This window comes from Giraffa tippelskirchi, chromosome 13 (genome assembly GCF_054371585.1).
Source record: "Giraffa tippelskirchi isolate mGirTip1 chromosome 13, T2T-mGirTip1v1.2.pri, whole genome shotgun sequence".
NCBI classification, from domain to species: Eukaryota; Metazoa; Chordata; class Mammalia; order Artiodactyla; family Giraffidae; genus Giraffa; species Giraffa tippelskirchi.
Window position 1 is genome coordinate 124,250,360 of NC_137287.1, and position 12,395 is coordinate 124,262,754.

The 12,395-nt window shown below is 48.2% G+C and overlaps 1 long non-coding RNA gene across 1 annotated transcript in view; it reads right to left on the minus strand.

Moving 5' to 3' along the window:
- Positions 1 to 3,785: 3,785 nt before the first annotated feature.
- Positions 3,786 to 12,395, minus strand: part of LOC145530903 (uncharacterized) — a 38,376-nt gene continuing 29,766 nt past the window's right edge. The window contains exon 2 of the long non-coding RNA XR_014072089.1: positions 3,786 to 4,622. This is a non-coding gene — a long non-coding RNA (uncharacterized LOC145530903). The remainder of the gene's footprint in view (positions 4,623 to 12,395) is intronic.

A 12,395-nucleotide genomic window follows, 5' to 3' on the forward strand; every position in this document is an offset into this window, starting at 1 on the left:
ATCAAGCTACCAATGGTATTTTTCACAGAACTAGAACAAATCATCTCACAATTGTATGGAAATATAAGAAACCTCGAATAACCAAAGCAATCTTGAGGAAGAAGAATGGAACTGGAGGAATCAACCTGCCTGACTTCAGGCTCTACTACAAAGCCACAGTCATCAAGACAGTATGGTACTGGCACAAAGATAGAAATATAGATCAATGGAACAAAATAGAAAGCCCAGAGATAAACCCACGCACATATGGACACCTTATCTTCGACAAAGGAGGCAAGAATATACAATGGAGAAAAGACAATCTCTTTAACAAGTGGTGCTGGGAAAACTGGTCAACCACTTGTAAAAGAATGAAACTAGAACACTTCCTAACATCGTACACAAAAATAAACTCAAAATGGATTAAAGATCTAAACGTAAGACCAGAAACTATAAAACTCCCAGAGGAAAACATAGGCAAAACACTCTCCGACATAAATCACAGCAGGATCCTCCATGACCCACCTCCCAGAATATTGGAAATAAAAGCAAAAATAAACAAATGGGACCTAATTAAAATTAAAAGCTTTTGCACAACAAAGGAAACTATAAGCAAGGTGAAAAGACAGCCTTCAGAATGGGAGAAAATAATAGCAAACGAAGCAACAAACAATTAATCTCAAAAATATACAAGCAACTTCTGCAGCTGAATTCCAGAAAAATAAACGACCCAATCAAAAAATGGGCCAAAGAACTAAACAGACATTTCTCCAAAGAAGACATACAGATGGCTAACAAACACATGAAAAGATGCTCAACATCACTCATTATTAGAGAAATGCAAATCAAAACCACAATGAGATATCATTTCACACCAGTCAGAATGGCTGCTATCCAAAAGTCTACAAGCAATAAATGCTGGAGAGGGTGTGGAGAAAAGGGAACCCTCTTACACTGTTGGTGGGAATGCAAACTAGTACAGCCACTATGGAGAACAGTGCGGAGATTCCTTAAAAAACTGGGAATAGAACTGCCATATGACCCAGCAATCCCACTGCTGGGCATACACACCGAGGAAACCAGAATTGAAAGAGACGCGTGTACCCCAATGTTCATCGCTGCACTGTTTACAATAGCCAGGACATGGAAGCAACCTAGATGTCCATCAGCAGATGAATGGATAAGGAAGCTGTGGTACATACACACAATGGAATATTACTCAGCCATTAAAAAAAATACATTTGAATCGGTTCTACTGAGATGGATGAAACTGGAGCCCATTATACAGAGTGAAGTAAGCCAGAAAGAAAAACACCAATACAGTATACTAATGCATATATATGGAATTTGAAAGATGGTAACGATAACCCTATATGCGAGACAGAATAAGAGACACAGATGCATAGAAAAATTTTATGGACTCTGAGGGAGAAGGTGAGGGTGGGACGTTCTGGGAGAATAGCATTGAAACATGTATATTATCATATGTGAAACAGAACACCATTCCATGTTCGATGCATGGGACAAGGGCTCAGGGCCGGGGCAATGGGATGACCCAGAGGGATGGGATGGGGAGGGAGGTGGGAGGGGGATCCAGGAAGGGGAACACATGTAAACCCATGGCTGATTCATGTCAATGTATGGCAAAAACTATTACAATATTGTAAAGTAATTAGCCCCCAACTAAAATAAACAAATTTATATTAAAAAAAAAAAGAGCCTATTGATGAAGGTGAAAGAGGAGGATGAAAAAGCTGGCTTGAAACTCTACATTCAAAAAACGAAGATCTTGACATTCAGTCCTATCACTTCATGACAAATACAAGGGAAAAAGTGGAATCAGTGACAGATTTTATTTTTTTGGGCTCCAAAATCACTGCTGACGGTGATTGCAGCCATGAAATTAAAAGATGCTTACTCCTTGGAAGGAAGGTTATGGCCAACCTAGACAGCAGATTAAAAACCAGAGACATTACTTTGCCAATAAAGGTCCATCTAGTCAAGGCTATGGTTTTTCCAATGGTCATGTATGAATGTGAGAGCTGGACTATAAAGAAAGCTGAGCGCGGAAGAATTGATGCTTTTGAACTGTGGTGTTGGAGAAGACTCTTGAGAGTCCCTTGGACTGCAAGAAGATCCAACCAGTCCATCCTAAAGGAGATCAGCCCTGGGTGTTCATTGGAAAGACTGATGTTGAAGCTGAAACTCCAATACTTTGGCCACCTCATGTGAAGAGTTGACTCACTGGAAAAGACCCTAATGCTGGGAAGGATTGGGGGCAGGAGGAGAAGGGGACAACAGAGGATGAGATGGCTGGATGGCATCACCAGCTCGATGGACATGAGTTTGGATAAACTCCGGGAGTTGGTGATGGACAGGGAGGCCTGGCGTGCTGCAGTCCATGCGGTCGCAAAGAGTCGGACATGACTGAGCAACTGAACTGACTGAACACTGTCACAAACTTTTTGTTAGTGATGATAATCACAATCACGTTCATTGTTTCTTTTCTAGCCAAGCCTTTTCCTCCCATAGTATCCAGCCCTACAAGGAGGGCTACGCCTGAGCAGACAGTGAGCTTCATCTGCAAATCCCCCAGCTTCTCTCCTAGAAACATCACTCTGAAATGGCTCAAAAATGGCAATGAGCTCTCAGCCTCCCAGACCAGTGTGGACCCAGAGGGAGGCTACATTTCCTACAGGATCTCTGGCACAAGCAGGGTGCTCCTTGCCCCGGGGATGTTCACTCCCAGGTCCTCTGCGAGGTGGCCCAAGTCACCCTGCAGGGGCCCCCCTGCTCAGTGGGACTGCCAGCTTGTCTGAGACCCCTCGAGGTAGATGCCCCTTACCTCAGCCCAACCCACACCTGTGCCCAAGACCCCAGCCTGTTCCTGCCTCCTGCCTTTTGCTCCAGGCCTTCCTTGAATTGCCTGGAATCTACTTCCTGACAGTCTGGCCCGATCTCCAGGCTCCTAAATGAGCTGGTTGCTCTCTACTGCCAGTGGACAGCTGTCATGTGCCGAGCACCGTGCTAAGCAGTTTTCTGTACTTTGGCAATAGTATCTCTAATTACTGAGTGCCTGCTGTAAGCCAGGCCCCTGGGTGCTTGGCAATTGCCTTTCTTTTGCTGCAGTCTCATATTCCAACTGGATGCCAGAGGCTGCGCTTGTTGTCTTCCAACATGGTGACCCTAATGGGAGGCACCTGTGCTTGAGCACTTGCCCTGCACTGTGCTCAGTGATTTCATTCATATGCAAAGAGACTCTCAGTGTTTGAACACCTGCTGCATGCCTGGCTGAGTTATCCTTCTCCCCTCTGACTTGTTTGTTCCATAAGGTCAGAACCTCTTCCTGTACTGTTTCCATTCCACCCACCCTGGAGATTGCCGAATACTCCGCAGTGGGGAACCGGGTGAACAAGTTGTACCCCCAGCACCTACGGCAGACCTGGCTGGAGAGCGGAAGCTGTCCCGAACAGAAGTGGCCTCGATCCTAGCAGAGAACAGGGACGGGGCTTTAACAGACGAGCTGGCTCCTGGGGAGCCCTCTGCCCACAGGGCGGCTGTGGGCTCACGGCAGCTGGCGGTCCCCAAAGCCGGATCCGGGAGGCCTCTGTGCCCCAGAAGGACCAGGGCATCCACGAACTTCCTGCTGAGGCTCCCACTACAACTCTCAGGGCTTTTCAAATTTTATCTTTTTTAATTATCAAGAATAGTAATTCAAGCTTATTATAGAACAGTGTAACAGTCTATAAATAAAAAGCAGAATTTTGAAGTGAGCTCCTCTCCCTCAAACTTCATACTCCAAGAGCACAATTCAAAAGAGTTTAGTCCATTCTTTATATGGCTTTTGACATAAGTATAATTAAAGAAGGAAATGAGGTTCGGGGTTCGGAATATCATCCCATTCACACCGCCCTGCTCCTCGCTCTCGTCAGCTGTTGGTAACCATGTTCAGCATCCCTGTGCGCCGCCTCCCTCCACCTCGTCCTTTCTAACCTCCGCCTCGTCTCTCTCCTTCCAGGACTTTCCACCCACACCAGGAACGGCATCCCGGCAGACGTCCGCATCTACCACTCCATGAAATCCCGGAAGAGGAGCCCTGCGGATGTGAAGCTTGAGGCTAGTCTTGGCACACAGGTGACCAAGAATGGTCACTGCACAGGGCTCCTTTGTCCCGTGATTTGTGACAGAGGACCAGCAGTGATTACAATCGCTCACTGAACATTTGCTAAATGCAGCTTTCAGTTCATCTCCTTTCCTGCTTCAGCACCCAGAAGGTTGGAGTTTGCAAAAGGGACTCATGCAGAAGTGGAGAGGGGGTGACACCGTTGAAGATGTGCTGCTTTTAGTCCAGGTGATTGGGCTAAGGTAATTGGTGAATCGGAGTCTCTGAGGTCAGGGCCACCAGCCTATATAATTGACATGTGCTAATTAGAGATAGGTTCCCCCTCAAGGGGTTCCCAAGGACAGTTCCCCTTTCTATAAACAAAACATCTTGCTCTCATGAAACCCGAAAAGAAAGTCAGCTTTCCAGGAATCTTGATTCCAGAAGACCTTTCAAAGGCCCACATTTCTTCCAGCATGCCCTACGGGGCTGTCCTCATCTGCTGGGTCAATGCTGGGTCACTGAGTGTCCATGTCCCTGCCTGTTGGAAGAATAAAGAGAGGAAAGGGAGAACAAACAATTCCACTTAAGCAATAAATACAGAGCAGTTCCATAATTATGTCCACTTTAGCTTAGTTCTGTGAACACAGCTAATCAGTGGTGCCCACAGTAATGTGGTCATATGGTTAAGGATATTGATTTTGTATGAATATAATACAAGTGCACACAATATAATTCCCTAATATCATTTCAAATGAAGTATAAATTCAAATTTTCCAAAATTCTTTTATTGTTGTTGCTTTCTGTACACCAAAAGTGTTTTTAATTCATCTGTAAGTACTTGGCAAAATTTTCCCATGAAATCACTGGGCGTTGAGAATCTTTTTTTTAAATCTGAAAAGTAATTTGGATTATTTAAGTTATTCATTTCATATTATATGAGCTGTGGTAGGTTGTGCTTTTGAGGTATTTGTTCCGTTGTCTGAGTTGTCAAATGTCTTTCTGTACAGTTGTTCATAACATTTCTTTATTATCTGTTTGTCTGCAGGACCTGTATTGACGTCCTCAGTTTCATTCCTAATATTGGAAATGTGTCATTCCTCCTTTTTTATTTGTCAGTTGTACTGGAAGTTTTTCAAAGTTATTGGTCTTTTAAGAGGAACACCCTCTTTGTTTTAGTGATTTTCTCTACTGTTGCTATTTTCAATTTCATGGATTTTTCTTTCTTTCTTATCTCCTTCCTCCTACTTGCCTTTGGTTTATTTTGCCCCTCCTTTCCTCATTTGTTGGGCAGGAATTTAGATGATTGGTTTAGACTTTTTCTTTCTCCTAGCGCCACACCTGAGTCTCCTCTTGAGCTTTGCAGTCAGGAGAGTGGACCTGGGTGACTGACTACTGCATTCTTCACCCCGATCTCAGACCCCTGGACAGTCTGCCTCCTCTCCCATCTCAGAGTCCTCCTAGGCTTATCCCTTGTGCTCTTCTTGGGTTCAAGTTGTACTTAACAGGGGGTGTAGGAGAGAAAACTTCATGCCATCTTGTCTGCAGTGTCTCGGAAATGCTTTTTAGTCTTCAATCTCCTGCTGGGCTCAACCAGGGCTGTTGTAGGGTTCCTGACCCAGCATGCCTGCTAGTGTGTTTTCTAGTGAGCATCTAGGTTGTCAGGCTGAAGAGAAGTATAAGATACTGATGTAACCTTTCTACTGGGACTCAAAACCTACCCTGGGCATCTGAGGGCTCCAACAGCTGCAGTGCTGTGTCCAGTCAGCCTAGTGTCAGGATGGACATCTCACTGATGTTTTTATCCTTTTGGGGTGTTTTACAATATTTCTATCCTAATGACCTCTCTTCTCTCATTATAGCACAATCCAATACCTTAAAACTCAACATTCAAACAACTAAGATCATGGCATCTGGTCCCATCATTTCATGGCAAATAGATGAGGCAACAATGGAAACAGTGACTGCCCACTCACAGCAGGTTCACATCTGCCCCCTTCACCCCCTCCCAGAGTGAGTGCCCATTCACAGCAGGTTCACGTCTGCCCCCTTCACCCCCTCCCGGGGTGAGTGCCCGCTCACAGCTGCTTCACCTCTGCCCCTTCACCTCCTCCCAGAGTGAGTGCCCACTCACAGCAGGTTCACGTCTGCCCCCTTCACCCCCTCCTGGGGCAGCTCACAGAGCCTCCTCTTAGGGGGACTCACTCATCTTCCTTTACCGGGACTCCTGTCTCACATCCTGTCTCTGGGATCATCCGGAAGGCTTGTCCCTCTCAGGCAGATTCAGCCTCACGTCTCCAGGGCCGCTTTCCTGGGTCACACTCACCACCTGCTCGCCCACTCCCCGCTCAGACCACAAAGGCCCCCTCGGGCCCCGAGCCCCCTGGCTCTGCCTGGGTGCTCACTCCCCTCCGGCCTGGCCCTTCCCTCTCACGGCCCCTGCAGGGTCACCAGGAGCTCCCACCGCCCGGGTCAGGCTGTCTGCTCCGTCCTGGGGAGGCCTCCGTGGTGTCAGGAGGTTCCTGTGGGGCCTCCCACACACAGCACAGCGGCCAGCACCCGCCTCCCGACCTCTTCCCTCCGCGCGGGCCCAGGTGGGTCAGGGCCCACTGCGTGTGCTGGTTTCATCTCACCCCGGCGCTGCCCACAGGGAAGTTGCTAAGCTACTCTGCCTGCTGCATAGAGGGGGCGCTCACTCATACACCCCTCCCAGGAGCACAGGGTTCTGGTGCGCAGACTCCTCCCAGGATATGGGGCTCACCTGGGCAGGTACCCGCAGGGCTCAGCACCCAGGAACCGAGTGCAAGGCCCTTATCGCAGAGCACCCCGGTCCACCTGTTGGTCAGAGCTGATCCTGAGCCCCTCAGAGCAGGACCTGAGCTGACCAACAGCTGCTCCTGGACAGGGCACTGACCCTGGGCGTCACTACACAGCCTCCTTCCACTGAGTCTTCCAGAGACTTCCACTGCACCCGGACACTGGGCTGTCTCCACACCCCTCCTCTCCCTGACTCCTGGGTTCCTCTCATTAGGAGAGGGTCTTGGAATTACCTCCCACTCATGGGCCAAATAAAATGATTAGAAAACAAGCCAGAGCTCCAGCCCCAAGTCCATCCTGACCCTCAGGACCCACCCCTGTTCCTTTCACCTGGCGGGCACAACAAGGCCCATTTCTGCGACTGAGAGCCCCTGATGGGCGGGGGTTGGTTGACCTGATCCGCCGACCAGCCCTTCCAGGTGTGCCTGGGCTGAGGTCTCTGTAAGCGGGTGAAGAGCGCCTGCAGCTGGACTCGACGCCACACTCTGTGGGGCGTGTGGGCTGGGCTGGAGAGACCGCCTTGCAGTCGCTCTTTGTGATCAGGTCTTTTCTAGACCAGGTAAGGAAGGGGTGTGTCACCCTCACCTGCTGTTGGATGTCTCCCCAGGTGGGGGGCAGGGGTGAGGAAGCAAGAGAAATGGCAGTGGGAGCAGGACTGGAGAGGTAACTCAGGTAGGGGAATGGAAAGCTTCCAGAAGAGTCCCTGGGTCAGGACCAACTTGACAAGCATGGTGTCACTGGGGTTGCCCCAAGCCCTTTCCTCCAGTCTGTGAGGCCTTTGCTCATATTCGGGGTTTTACCTGGGAATGGCGGATGAGGTTCAGGAGCAGCTAGCCTGGGGCTCAGCCAAGGTTTACTTAGAGTGGCCTCTGTTGGGTCCTCCAACTTCCCACTGAGGATGCTCCTTGGGGGGTGGGGTGGAGGAGGGGGTGAGGTAACGGGGCGGAGACAGTGGAAGGGCTGCTGGTTGCATTAAGTCCCCACCCCTGACCATCTTCAGAATTGCTCATCAGTGTAGCGAGTACGGAGAAGGCAATGGCACCCCACTCCAGTACTCTTGCCTGGGAAACTCCATGGACAGAGGAGCCTGGCAGGCTGCAGCCCATGGGGTTGCGAAGAGTCAGACACGACTGAGCGACTTCACTTTCACTTTTCACTTTCATACACTGGAGAAGGAAATGGCAACCCACTCCAATATTCTTGCTGGAGAATCCCAGAGACGAAGGAGCCTCGTGGGCTGCCATCTATGGGGTCGCACAGAGTCGGACACGACTGAAGCGACTTAGCAGTAGCAGCAGTAGCGAGTATCCTAACTAGGTTTTCACCTGTGTAACTGGTGAAATAAGCAGTGTGAACAGTGACATTAAATGTCCTCAGTCAGGACTGAGATGTTACACCACTTGTTCATGTGTAAGAACCTGGGGAGGCATGTGCAGCCCTAGGGACAGGCTTCAGACTTGACCCCTCAACATTCTGGAGTCCAGCCACTGCTTTAGCATTTCTGAGGGCCCAGTGCTGACTCTAAGGGTTCTGTAATTCAGCCTCCATCTTCCTTTAGTGAGACCCACACTTCTAGGATCCTACAGAGCAGGGCCTGTGTGAGTTCTCTGTGGCTTCTCTAACAGACGACCACATGTTGGGTGATTTAAAACAACAGGAGTTCATCCTCCCCCAGTCCTGGAGACCAGACACCTGAGGTCAAGGTGGCGCAGGGCTGAGGTCCCTCCAGAGGCTCCAGGACAGGGTCCTTCTTGCCTTTTCCAGCTTTGGGCTCCAGGGGTCCTGGGGCTTGTGGCCCCCTCCCTCCCATCTTCACGAGGCTTCTCGTCTGTGTCCTCTTTCATCTCTTATAAGGACTCTGTCAGTTGGATTGAAGGTCACCCTAACCCTAGATGATCTTACCTTGAGATCCTTAACTACATCTACAAAGACCATTTTCCCAAATATGGCCCTGTTCCCGTGTTCTTGGGGGACACATCTTTTGGGGCCACCATTCACCCCATTATCTGTATATAAAATAACCCTTATTTTAGGAGATCACCACAGGCCCATATAGACGGGCACAGACAGCTGCCACACAGGTGGGATCTGGAGAGAATGAGGATCCTGGATCACCTGGAACGGATCAAGGCCTGGCTTCATCAGGTGAGGGGAATCACAGGGAGGAGGGGGCACGGTCTTGCTCAGGCTTCAAAAGACCGTGTTGGGTGGGATGTGAGACGCACCGTGAGGGCAGGGAGCTTTGTCAGGGCCTGATGGAGGGATTAGGCTTGGGCCAAGGCTGAGGGTGTAGAGGGGAATTAGTGTGGGGGTTGGCCGTATGCCCTGGAGAAGGAGCTGACAGTCCCTTGGGCACAAGGAACTGGGAACCCAGGAGGCCTCCATGTTCCTGAACCAAACTGGAGTCCACACACCCGAGTGCAGTAAAGCCAGTTGCCTGACACCAGTTGCAGTAAAGGAAGTGCAGCATTAATTGTAAAGGCACCAATACCTGGAGACAGGTAACTCGTGCTCTAAACCCCGAAGTCCCTGAAGGGTTTCAGGAAAGCAGTTTTACAGGCCACATGAGGGAGGGGGGTCACAGACTATGTGATTGGCTGGTGCACGGTTCTCTGGTTGGTGAGGTAACAGGCGGCTAACCTCACAAATCCTCAGGCACTGGACACTCTGGGGGTGACGTGTTCATGCTCATTAAGTAGTTAACTACTTCCACTCAGTGGGGCTTTTAGCAGCTGTAAAACAACTCCCTGAGTGTGCCTCCGATACTATTATCTCCATACTTCAGAGAGGAGCTGCAGCAGAGGACACGGGACGGGGTCTGTCCTGGGAGGGCCCCATAGGCTCCTGCTTGGTTACACCAGGTGTCTGGGCTCAGCAGTTGGAGAAGTTGGGGCTGCCTCCTGGCTGTGGGCAGCAGCAGGACCGCAGTCCTCGAGGGGCCTGTTAGCCCCCAGGATGAGATGGGGAGGCCGTGGACGGACAGATGCACCTGGCCTGGGAGAGGGGTGCAGGCTGGAAATGTCACTGGAATCATCGCAGCGAGAAAGGGGAAAAGCCAGGAGGGGGCAGGTGGGTTATAGCCCCTACATGCAGGTGATGGTGGTCCTGTAGGACACAACTCAGAGCCATAAGGAGTGGTGGTCAGGGGCTCAAGCTTCATCCTCTTGTTCTTTGCTTATATGTAACTTCCCACTCCTGCAGCGAGGAGCCTGGCCCCCACCATCTGCATTTGTCAGTTCTTTTTCTCCTCTTCAGATTACATGTACAGTGGTCTCAGAATTGCTAGCTACTGCACTCTGGAAAGATCTCTATAAAATGAAGCCCAGTGTTTATGTGCAGGCCATTTTGCCTTTTCTGTATCGATTTCATTCATTTCCAAAGTCAACACATTTTGCCCCATCTCCTACAGTGAGATACCTTTTTCATGCATTTCTAATGTGGTTAAGTTTTGTTGCATTGTGCATTCTGTCCTGCGACTCTCCTACACTCTAAATAACTATACTTGAATAGATTGTTTGATCCCTTGGGCTATACAAATCGATGAGCATAGACAAATGCATAGTGACAGGTGTTCATTCTAAAGCATCACAGGGGATACTTCAACCCCCTTCAGCAGATGATCTGCTTATCATCTATGTAGCTTTGCTTTTCCTAGAATGTCATAAACGAGGTCATACTGTGTGCTGTCTCTCCAGACTGTATTCTTTCACCGAGTGATATGCACATGAGATTTAACCATGCTTTTCAAGGTTTGGTGGTTCATTCCTTACTACTGATGAGTAATACTCCATTGCATGTGTATGGGAGGAAAAACAGTTTTCACTCTGCCCTTCTGTAATAAAAGACAAATTACCAGGAGAAAAAACAGAAGCATACCTCCTCTATGCTTCCCTGGTGGCTTAGTGGTAAAGAATCTGCCTGTAATACAGGAGACTTGGGTTTGACCCCTGTGTTGGGAAGATCCCCTGGAGAAGGAAATGGCAACCTACTCCAGTATTCTTGTCTGGGAAATCCCATGGACAGAGGAGCCTGGAGGGCTACAGTCCGTGGGGTCGCAAAGAGGCGAACACGACTTAGTGACTAAAACAACAAATAGCTTCTGTATGCAGGGGAGCTACCAAAGAAGCCTGAGTCACTCCCTGAAATGTCCAAAGTCATCACCTTAAATACCATCTTCAGCTAAAAACAGAAGACCCTGAAGAATGGGAGAAGCCCGTTATGGAAGGTAATTATACAAAACACAGTAAAGAAGGGTACAATTGTTTATAGATTTAAGTCGGGACCTCTCCACTGATAAGTTACTTGAGTTTTAAAGATCCTTTTATTTCTGGTGCAAACCGGGACAACCCTTAAATGCAGAGATTTTTCTGTTGTAAATGTCCATCACAAAATGGCAATTGCTATATATTTTCCTGAGATTCCTCTTTTTTTTTTTCATGGAAGTGGACTTAAGCAATCCTCACAGTAGAGAGGCATATTTTGGGGTGGAATGTTCTACTTGCTTTGACATGGATATATCCCAATTTGATTATGCATTCATCTATTGAAGGATACCCTGATTACTTCAAGCTTTTAACTATTATGGATAGTGCTGCTGTGCCTAAGTTCATCTTTGTTTGCATTTGGGCATGGATTTTTCAAAGCAGTTTCCTAAATACTGGAAGTACGATTGTTGGATCCTAAGGTGAGGTTTGTTTAGCTTTGGACAAAACTGCCCAACTGTGTTACAAGGTGGCTGTGCATGCGTCCCACCAGCAGTGAGGGAGCGTTCCTGCTAGTCCTCACCCTCCAGCAGTTGGTATTGTCATATATTTAGAGTTTAGCAGTCCTAATATGTATAGTGTGATAGCTCGTGACTTTAATTTGTAATTCCCTAATGGTGTACAATGTTGAGCATCTGTATAACTTTTTTTGGCTGGGTGTTTGTTCAGATCTTTACTTATTGTTTATAGGGTTGTTCAAGAGGTCTTTGTTTATTTTGTGTCCAAATCCTGTATCAGATATGAATTTTGCAAATATCTTTCTCCCAGTTTGTGGCTTGTATTTTGATTTTCTGAATGAGGTCATTCAGAATAGACATCTTTATTTCTATAAAGTCCACAATATTTGTCTTCTGTGGACTGACAGCTTGTGTGTTAAAACTCAAAGCTCATGATGCACAGGCCAAACCCAGGGGCATGTAGATTTTCTATGTTTATGTCCACAATTTTGATAGTTCCAAAATTTAAATGTCTGTTAATAAATTTGAGTGAATTTGGTGACTACATTTCATTCTATACAGTGTCAAGTTAATTATTCCTTAACTATTTTGGAGAAGTTTTGGATATTGGCAATATTTCGGTTTGAATTTCCATAGTTTAACGGACCTAGTGGAACTGCCCTGAGGGGCGGAGTCTCCACTTAGCTGAGCCTGCGCGAGTGAGGGAGGCTTGATCTGCATTCTCATTGGCTGGCAGGGAGCGAGGAGCCCGCCTCCCTGACCCACTCCCACCGCAAG